We start from the raw sequence: 11,216 nt of genomic DNA on the forward strand, positions 1-11,216 counted from the left end.
TTCCCACTTTGCCAGCCTCACAGAGAACAACCAGCTTTATCATGTGAATCTACCGATTCTCAAGTTGTGCCCTGTGGTGCCTGGGGGTGCTGCAGTAAACTCACAGGGCGCTGTGAGATAGTTTAAATTTTTAAGGAAAACAGAGCTATACTCAACATCTCTGGGATGCTCAAGAACCACTAGCTCGAAGTGTTCGTAGTTTCACCATTAGATCATGCTACATTCCTTTAATGATGTCACATCTTTGCGGAGTTGGGTTTTTGGTGGCTGCTGTGATAAAATCGAGTATGGGGATGGAATCAGTGTGGAGTAGGAAATGAGGGGAGCAGTGTCCCATCTGATTCCAAAGTTTAGGAAGTTGTACAGTGCCCAATAGGTGTACACAGTACGTGAATAAGTAATTGTGATCATTTAAGAATGAAATTAAAAATTTTTTCAGTTTATCTGTATTATTCTTTTAAATGGCTACTAAATTACTCGGACATAAATAGTAAGCTGTTTGGACTTAACTACTTAACAAGTGGAACTGGTAGGTATTTCTCTCATCCCGGGGTGCCATAAAAAATTACTGAGACACCACGGGCACCGTGTACCAAGAGATTTTGAAAATCTTTGCTTCAGTCTATCAGAAAATTCTCAAAGTTGTGTATTTACTTTTAAATACATCAAATATGGGACTGGAGATGAGATGACAAGAGAAATAAACACTCTGCTTTGAGATTTTTCTGAATTAAATAGCTTTATTTTTCTATTATAAAATTATTATGTATTGATTATTTTAAAAATCCAGAAAGATGCAAAATACAAAATAAAAACCTCCATGTTACCACCCTCTTTTTCCCTCTCCCCCACTAGAGATAACAGCTGCTAACATTTTGGTGGATATTCTTCCAGACTTTGATTTTTCCTGTGTATGTTTAAGAATAGATATTTATAAAAATTGGACCATATAAATTCTATTTTGCTTATTCCTTTTAAAAATTCACTATATTGCGGCTATCTTTCCATGTTAACATGAGTAGAGTTGTAATCACACATAATGTGTATATATTTACTTTAAACAGATTTACAAATATACTTTGAAGGGAGAAAAGCCTTTCAATTCTAAAGGCCTTATTACTGACTGGTGGATGATTCCACTATTAGAGTAGCTCAACCATGCCCCCTTGTGGCTTAGGGCAATATTTAACATTTTTCTTCAAATTTGTGTGCAAGGCCTCGTAGTCTGACTTGGAGGCTACAAAAGTGAATGAAATAAGATCTTTTTAAGGAGCTTACAGTCTGTAAGAGGAGATGAAATATATAGTTAAATAACTATGAAAGGAAATAACATGTAATTAGGCGTATCTGAAGAGAGCTACCCATACGAGGAAGGGGTTAGTTCATCTTTGGAGATTAAAGACTTCATGGCAACAACCACAATGATAACAGATAAGGTGTATTGAGTGCTTATGAACCAGGAATTGCTCTTTGCACTTTTTTATAGAAAAGATAGAATTTCCCTCCTCTAGGCCTTTAAACATGGGTAGAATCTTGTCTTAGAGGGGTGAAGAGGAGACGGAATGAGGGCAGGGGACAGTGCTCCAGGTGGGGAACTGCAAGAGCAGACGCTGGGAGTTTGTACAGAGAGGAGTGGTGGGCCTTGCAGATTGCTTGGAGTGATGTGGGAAACGACATTAGACAGAGGCAAGTGCCTTGAATCCCAGCCTAAAGGATGTGATCTTAATTCTGTTGTCAGGCAATGGGAGGCAATGATTCAAGTTTTTTGATCAGGGGAGTAATTTTATCAGAGCTGGACTTGGGAAGATGAACTTTTCAGCAGTGTGAAAAATGAGAGACTCAGGGCAGAGGGGCCAGTTAAGAGGCTACTGCAATGATCCAGGCAAGATATAATGCCCCTCAAGAGGTGCAGCAGAAAATGGAGAGGAGGGAATGAATCTGAGCTTGGTTAGAAAGCCAGCAATGACAGGATCTCTTTCTTGAGTTTTATGTTTTTATTGTTAATGTAAAACACTACAGTAACATTTCGTGAACTTTGAATGGAGGTTTCATACCCAGTGGGTTTATTCTACACGAACTAAATAGAACGATTTGCCGGTGTTCACATGCTGATTTCCTCCCTCTCCTCCAAGAAACGAGTTCTCTTAAGGACACCAGCTAGACCACATTAGCTGACCACATGATCTGGTCATTTTGGCAGGGCCCAGGTCCTCTGGTAGGGCACATGATTCCTAGCCATTCTCTAAATTTGCGATGGTGGCATAGTATTTGGAGAATGGTGTCACAAGAAGTCTCTTTTTCCAATGAATATAAAACCAGAGGGAATGTGCTGGTCCTAAGCAAATGGGATTTGGATTAGACCCGAGGAGCTGATTCTAAGGATGGGAGCTTCCTGGAATTGCACGATCAAGGGGGCTGCAGCACACTATTTTGTGGCCACTTAAAAAGATGAGACAATTAATTGAGATGGTTGGAATTTAGTGTGTCTTCCAAAATAATTCATTTTACTTACATTTATGAACGCTTATAAAAGAAATCCTACCTTTAATATTATAAGCAGAGAATCACTAGAGCAGTGATTCTCAGAGCAAGGTCACCAATTCATTGGCAAGCCATCAGGATCTTCTTGATGGGCTCAAGCCTATCCCATAAATGTAAAGGGTGTTATTTTATAATAAAGAGTAAGACACATCAGCTCACATTTATCTCTTATGAAGCTAATAATAAGTGGATCAGACATCTTCCTCCCAGCTCTTCCTTATCACTGGCTTTCCTGTGCCCGTGTAGGCATGTCCCTATGGAGTATGAGGGTCCCTGATGTGGAGAGAAGTGATTATTTTGACCGCTCTTTGTGCATTTCCCCAGGAACCAGTGAACGTTTCTGCACTTCATGGGCCCTCTTACATATTGTTTCTTGAGCAACTATCTTGAGTTATATCACATTTTAAAGATAAGTAAGTTGAATAGGGAAACTAAGTCAGGGGTTTCTAGGGCATCCAGGACCTAGAATTTTGAAAGATTCACATGGCTTTTTTATCTGAATGTTAGAGAATATGCTTCTGTTCATGGGCAAAGAGGTGTGACTGAATATAATATATAACATAATATAATGCAGTTCTTGAATTTGTGGATCCCTAATTATCATGCTTGAGCTATTTCAAACTTTGCTGGAGTCATAATTCAAAATTGATCTGTCATTGGTATACAGCAGTATCATACTCGAAACCCTATCAGATTATAGTTATGTACTTTATCACTTTTTTTTTTTCTTTCTTTTTTGCGGTACGCAGGCCTCTCGCCGTTGTAGCCTCTCCCGTTGCGGAGCACAGGCTCCGGACGCGCAGGCTCAGCGGCCATGGCTCACGGGCCCAGCCGCTCCGTGCCATGTGGGGTCTTCCTGGACCGGGGCACGAACCCGTGTCCCCTGCATCGGCAGGCGGACTCTCAACCACTGCGCCACCCGGGAAGCCCTTTTATCACTCTTTAACCATTTAAATTACATTCCTGTTAATAGGATCTGTGTTTTAACGTCAGGGGGCGAATTGGTGGATTGCACGGTTCATGTCTGGTTGAGTTTTTATGGCTAATTGGCCACATATATAGTAAGCTAACCCCTCTATTTAGAAGTGAAGGATTTTACTAAAAATGAGCGTATTTTTATTACAGGCAGCTTAGTTTCATCTGCTTAAGTAGTTTTTTAAAGATGAACCATTTTTCAGTACAACTGTATCTTAATGTGTTAACTGTATTTTTCAAATGCAGTTTTTTTTTCCACTAGCTTAATGGGAATTCACAGAAATCATAGCCTTTTAATTAAAGCCAGTATGTTTCAGTGCCAGCCATTCTGAAGGATTCCAATGAACCAAAAAAGAACACAATTTCTGCACTGGAAGTGTGCATATGGGACCCTTCAGAGGCCTGACAGAAATGCCTGATCGAAGGATTTGAAACAGGAAAAAGATTAATAAAAAGAACGTCAGAGTAGTTTTCAGAACAGTTTAAGTAATGTGTGTAGCAAAATAATTTTCTACACCAAAGGGTGGTTTGATTGAAAAACCGTGACCCTTGCCTCGTCTTAATATTGTAAAGGCTAAATGGAACTTCAGTCCATTTGAACTAAAAAAGCTGTATTTTTCAAACCTAAAGCTGGTACAAATGACTATATTTTCAGAACTAGTTCAGGTGGTCTGACAAGCAAAATCTGGAAGATTGGAAGACAAGGGAACAGAACATTTGAAATTGAAATGATCCTTGGAAGTCTGGAGTATACAGTCATTGTAGTGGCAGCTGTAAGGAAATCACAGGATACATTTGGGTACAGTTTGATCAAACAGAAAGAGCCTAGGACCAGAAGTCAGATGACTTAAATTTTAATCCCTGCCATGCACTTAACTATCTGTGGGACTAGACAAGTCATTTAACCTTCCCATGTGTCTGTTTTTTTTGGTTAAAATAATGGTTATATCTACCGTAACCACCTTACGGTTGTGAGGATCCTAATGAACTATTGTGTATAAAACCTTCTTGAAAAGTAATGCTAAAGTGTTATACAAATGGAATTATTTCTGTGGTTTTGAATAACCATGGCCAGACAGAGAACATGCTTTATTTGTCATTGCCTCGCTCAAGTGCCTGGTGTTAAGGAAATATTCCACAGACAGTGCTGAATGCATGGAAGCATGAATGAATGGTTCCTTTCGCTCTACTTTTATTTTTCTCTGTCAGAGACTCGGGTCAAAAAAATAGAACTAAATGTGTGATTTGGAATTCTTTAGAGTTTTACACAGGTGTACGTGCTGGTACCCATCCAAGTCTGAGACACATGTATAAACACAAACATAGTCTAGTAGACATCCTAGTATTACATGTGTACAGCATGTTTGGTGCGTTTTTTTTTTTTTTTTCCTGCAGTACTGGATTTGGCAACTAGAGCCCTGGTAGAAAATGCGACATTTTAAAGAAAGCCAGTGACAGTTGTGGCCCCTCCCTTTCCCTTCTCCATCCTCTGCCTCCCCTTCACCCCTTACTTTGGGACAGCCTAGTTGGTCCTCTACCTCCACTCATTGACCCAGTCTCCTCTCCTATCCTGAAGGCCTTTTATGGAGGTTATGGAGGAAGGGAGAGAGGGAGAGAGTCTTTTTGGCCACAGCCTTTTGGAAGAGCAGTGTTGATGATTTTCTCCTCTTTTTTTTTTTTTTTTTTTTCTTGCGTTATGCGGGCCTCTCACTGTTGTGGCCTCTCCCATTTGCGGAGCACAGGCTCCGGACGCGCAGGCTCAGTGGCCATGGCTCACGGGCCCAGCCGCTCCGCGGCATGTGGGATCTTCCCGAAACGGGGCACGAACCCGCGTCTCCTGCATCGGCAGGCGGACCCTCAAGCACTGCGCCACCAGGGAAGCCCTGATTTTCTCCTCTTTAAGCGAGGGAGAGACAGAGGCTAGGGGGTAATTCCTTCAACAAATTAAATGGTGGGAATTCCTTCTTCCTTTTGCAAGAAGGGAAAGTTGGCTTTAGGTTTCCCTACTGCTTGGGCTTGCAGATCTGTCCCCTGGCCTGATGGAGCAGAGGAGAGGGCTGGAGCGGGATAGCAGGATGCTGAGGGGGCGAGGATGCCTGAGCTTATCTTGGTGTCGGGCGTGCACTGTGATGAGGGCTGTAGCGTTTGACTCTCTTGCTGGTTTTCCCACCTGTGAGGGCGGCCCACTCGGTGAGGCAGCATTCTGAAGAATCACGCGTCCAGCCCCAGCCTGCCCTGCAGGAGAGGGAGGTGATGAGATTTCAATCGAGTTAGTTTGAGATTTCAAACGGAACTAACTAGCACTCAGTGACAGCAACCCAGAGGTAATGGAACTTGCTTGAGATCCACCACTCCAAATGGGAAGGGAGATTTGACAGCAGTGATTAAAAGACAGAAAACAAAGCAAAACCCAAACTGTTTCATGTTTGTCTGGCACTGAGCAGAGACTCTTCCATAAAGTTATTACCCTAATTAGAAGCTGGCCTCATGTGGTTTGACTCCAGTTACTTAATCACAGAATCCAGAGTCTGAGCAGAAAAGACCTTAAACATAATTCCTCCTAGACCAGTTGGTTTCAAATGATGTTCCAGGAAGTCCTGAGTGGTGGTGGCAGCCCACAGAGGTCCTCCTGGGGGAGGGGGGAGGATGGGTTTAGGTGGGGGGTGGGTATGGAGGAGGGTAAAGATGCCGAGGAGGTAGGCCTTCTGGGCTCTCTCCTCACCTGTAGCTAGAAAACTTTTGCTTTTATCTGCTTCATACATCAGTTTTCATTGTAAGATTACTTTTGTCCAAAGAATTTCCCGGTTAGAAGAAAAAAGCCTTCCTTCAAATCCATCCCCCTCCTTTCTGAGATAAAGAAACTGAAGCTCAGACTGGGGAAGTGACAAGCTACAGGCCACAGAGCCTTGAGTGGCAAAGTCAAGACACAGGTCATATGATTTGACACCCTGTCCCAAACTGAAGGGTAGAGTTAGCCTCGTGAATTCAAGGTGCATTTATTAAGCAGCCGTTAGATAGAGTCATGCTGTATGGTTTTCTTCGTCTTCTTCCTAAAAGGTTAATGCAGTTATTGCATCCATTTGGTGCCTTTACTGCCGGAAAAATAACAGCCAGCAGGAGCTTTCTTGGGTTACCTCGGTAAGAGATCTCTGCAAGTCAAACACTATTAACTTTAATGAAGCGGCTTTGATGGTGGGGAAGAGACAGCTGACACCACATTTCCCTAACAATAAACTACTCTGACAGATAAAAACAAACAGGCTCGAGATAACGTATAGCGTTTTGAGAACAGGGCCAATAATGAATGCAGACGGATGTGAGTTGGGGTTTCCTCTAAAGCTGTGTCCCTCCATCTGTTGTGGAAACTTCTAAAAGGCAGGGCAGGACGATCTAATCTGGCTTTTACAGAAACCACTGCCTGGGTTATTATAAGAATAGCTCTGGGAGGAAATTTTAAATAAACCTAGCATCACCCTGGGCTCTTTCTGAAGACCCTCTTTGCTCTGATTTAGCCATCGGATCTGAGTGCTGATGGTTTGTTTATCCAGTTCTAGCAACCTGGGTCATATACTCCTCCACCTTCCCTGCCATGGGGTGACCCAGCCTGCTGCTGTCCTCTGCCTGGGGCGTGCACACAGCCTCCAGAACCGAGCCTGTGACTGGCGAGCATTACACACGGAGCTGCTGCGGCTTACTCCCTCTTAGCAGAGCCCCCTGGAGAACTAGGCCTAAAACAAAAGCAATTAGCAACGACAACATCTAAAACAGTCACGGTTAGACTAGGTTTGGTGCTAGAGCCTGTTGGAAGCAGCAAAGAGGAAACTGGTGTGTAATTTTGAGCTCTGACATGATTTGGTCGTTAGTCATTAAATCCAGATTTCATTTAAACTATGATGACACATATTAGTTTTTTAAAAATGTTTATTTCAGTTCCCTCACCAGGCTGTGTCACTTAACAAAACACCCTATATGACGTCCTTTCATGGGGGGCTGCTTTTATGTGTGCAGTGGAGGAGCATTCATTATAATTATACTTTTGAATTTTTAAGTCATTTTCTACATGTATTTCATGTATTTTCTAACTGGATCTTTACAACTTCTCTACTGAGGTAGATTTTCGATAGTTTCACTGATTTGTCCAAGGTTCATCCAGGTAGCATCAGACCCAGCACTGGATGGATTTCAAGTTTTATTCCAGTCTGATGGAAAGCTCTTAGTTTTCTGCGTGTGCATGTGCGTGTGTGTGTGTGTGCGTCTTGGGGGTGGGGTATGGGGGATAGTGGCTAGAAAGAAGAGCCTGCCTGAATTACTTACTGAAATCCACAGAACCCCAGTGTAGCCTTACACACGAGGCTATTTTCTCTGAAGTGTCTTTCCTGTACTGAGACAATTAACAAGTTGCCCAAGTACCTGCTTTTATAATGGTAATAACTATTACATAGCAAGTGCCCATTTTACTAGGCACTTATGCAAACACATAATCATATCTTTACCTTTCACACCAGTTCTAGAGGTGCTCTTAGTACTCTGATGTTCTACATGAGGAAACTAAGGCTGAGAGACATTAAGTAACTTGCCCAAGGTCATGAAGCTTCTGAACCTGTGCTTGTCCCACTGCACCACACCATGTTTGGGTTTAGGTGTGAACACGTGGTCAAAGCTGAACAACAGGAGAAAAAGAGGCCCTAAATTGACCAAACTACACGTTAATAATAATAAAAACAATAATAACAATAGTTACCATATGTGCTAGCCCTTATGCTAATATTTCACCCACATTATCTCATTCACTTTGACAGTGCATCCTACAGGTAGAGACTCCCATCGCCCATCAGTGCCCTCTACCCCTTCATCCCTTGGTACTTAGCTTTAGATATTAAAATCCCTCTCCTGTTCTGTGATTTGACCATGAAAAAAATTGTATGTTAAATGCATATAGTTTGTCCTGGACATGCCGCCTCCCCCTGCAAGCTAGAGATGACTTAAAGCTGGGAGAGAATCCCGCTGGAGATTCAGAATAATCTTAACAGGCTGAAACATGCACTGAAACCTGCAAGAATAAAAATATTCAATTCTATATTAAGGGCAAATGTTCAGTTGGAGGCGATGGAGGCCTGCTTTAGGGGTAGCCCATGTGAAAAAGATATGGGGCTTTTAAGTGTCCACAAGCTTAAGATGAACCAGCTATGTACGGGGCATGGCTACTGAAGCCGCAGATGCAATCCTAGAAATAGTTTTGAACCATGGATTGTCCTGGGATCCCTAAGGAAACTAAGAGAGAATTATGTATTATTTTACAGATGAAGAAACCAGGCATCTATTTATGAGATCACAAGGTGAATTTGGAGTCATTTCCAGGTGATGTGCAGAAATAGACTTGCTTAGATTAAGGTCACCCTCCTTCACCTCACAGTTTCTGGTGGAAAAGCAGACCATCCCATGAGGTGGTGGGCAGACGGAGGTCTGCGAATAGAGGCTGACCAAAAAGTAACCGGCACTCAGGGCTTTGCACGGATTACCTCATTACCACATTCCGACCTCTTGGTGATCCCATGACATAGTTAATCTTATTCTTACTTTTTAACAGGTTAGGAAACTGAGGCTTAGAGCAGTTCGGCAGAGGCTGCCTGTATGAAAATTTTAATTGTACGTGGTGTGGGACTCTAACTCAAAGTTTGAAAGAAAGAGAAAATTCCCATTGCCCCTTCCCACACTCTTAGCTGAGATCAGATTTCTCTCTGATAGACACGCTAGGAGGACATGGGTTAATGAGGACCCTTACTGCAGGGGTGGGTGATGATGGCTGGGAATTAGTTCTAACCCCTGTGTTCAGGTCCCCGAGCAGTGAAGGGATTCGGGGCCCCAGGAACAAACTTCCTTGTCTTCCAACATGAGAATGCCTCTTAGAGGCCAGAGTGACCTCTGGGTTTTGTGGGGTTTTGTAGGAGCCATCCGTGGCAGCCTAGGAGTGATTCAGAGCTCAGATTTCTCCCAGGCACTGTTTTCTCTGTATCACAGCGGCCCTCGGGATACTGTCTTCAACTTTGGCTGCTCCAGGCTAACAGCACAACAGAGGCCAGTGAGAGTTTTCAATGAGGGCTGAAAGTAAGAGCTGCGTTAGGCCCGGAGTGTATTCTCCTGATATCCTGGCTTTTCTCACCCAATATTTTTATATGCAGATGAAATGACAGTAAAATGAACATCAAGGCCTTGCTCAAGGTGGGAAGGACTGCAGTGAAAAGTAGTATCAGGCACGGGAGTGGAGTGCTCGGTGGGGGAAGCCCCTGCCCACCCGCCTTTGCTTTCCAGGCAGTGAAGGATGCTGGTGCGCACTGGATGTCTCCTTGGCTGTGTCTTGACCCCTTCGGCATGGAGTGCCGCTTTCTGGGCGGCCCTGCTTTAGGCAGTAACTGAGCCCCTCACAGCCACAGCCCTGGTTTCCTTTAACCAGGAGGGATACATGGCCCTTCAAGGGTCTTGCCCTGTTTTGTTTTGTTTGATTGGGACTGTTTTTTTGTTTGTTTTTTTTCTGCGGTACGCAGGCCTCTCACTGTTGTGGCCTCTCCCGTTGCAGAGCACAGGCTCTGGATGCGCAGGCTCAGTGGCCATGGCTCACGGGCCCAGCCGCTCCGTGGCATGTGGGATCTTCCCGGACCGGGGCACGAACCGTGTCCCCTGCATCGGCAGGCGGACTCTCAACCACTGCGCCACCAGGGAAGCCCCGGGACTGTTTTGTTTTATGTGGACTTTGGCCCAGGGGAGACAGTCACAAGCTTTCCAGGATTGTGGTCTCAGCCATTCTTTTTTTTTTTTTTAATTAATTTATTTATTTATTTTTATTGGAGTATAATTGCTTTACAATGGTGTGTTAGTTTCTGCTTTATAACAAAGTGAATCAGTTATACATATACATATGTTCCCATATCTCTTCCCTCTTGCGTCTCCCTCCCTCCCACCCTCCCTATCCCACCCCTCCAGGTGGTCACAAAGCACCGAGCTGATCTCCCTGTGCTATGCGGCTGCTTCCTACTAGCTATCTACCTTTCGTTTGGTAGTGTATATATGTCCATGCCTCTCTCTCGCTTTGTCACAGCTCACCCTTCCCCCTCCCCATAACCTCAAGTCCATTCTCTAGTAGGTCTGTGTCTTTATTCCTGTCTTACCCCTAGGTTCTTCATGACATTTTTTCCCCTTAAATTCCATATATATGTGTTAGCATGCGGTATTTGTCTTTCTCTTTCTGACTTACTTCACTCTGTATGACAGACTCTAGGTCCATCCACCTCACTACAAATAACTCAATTTTGTTTCTTTTTATGGCTGAGTAATATTCCATTGTATATATGTGCCACATCTTCTTTATCCATTCATCCGATGATGGACACTTAGGTCATTTCCATCTCCGGGCTATTGTAAATAGAGCTGCAATCAGCCATTCTTGTGATTACCCCTGGTAGCAGCCAGGAAGCTGGGCTGGTTGAGCAATTATTAATTTCAGAACATCGCAAAGCTCTGCCCTCTAGTGGGTCTTTGGGAAACATTCATATTCTCTGGGGAAAAAGAAAGGAAGAAAGACAACATTTAATGCTAACATGCTAATGGTATTTTAAATAGAATGGCCAGAGAGCGGAGTGCCTGGAACTTCACTTTGTTGAACACCTCTTTCTGCTTCAGTCACTCTTTCCTGCCCCTTGACAAGT

This window comes from Lipotes vexillifer, unplaced genomic scaffold, assembly GCF_000442215.2.
Source record: "Lipotes vexillifer unplaced genomic scaffold, Lipotes_vexillifer_v1.1 scaffold627, whole genome shotgun sequence".
Lineage (NCBI taxonomy): Eukaryota > Metazoa > Chordata > Mammalia > Artiodactyla > Lipotidae > Lipotes > Lipotes vexillifer.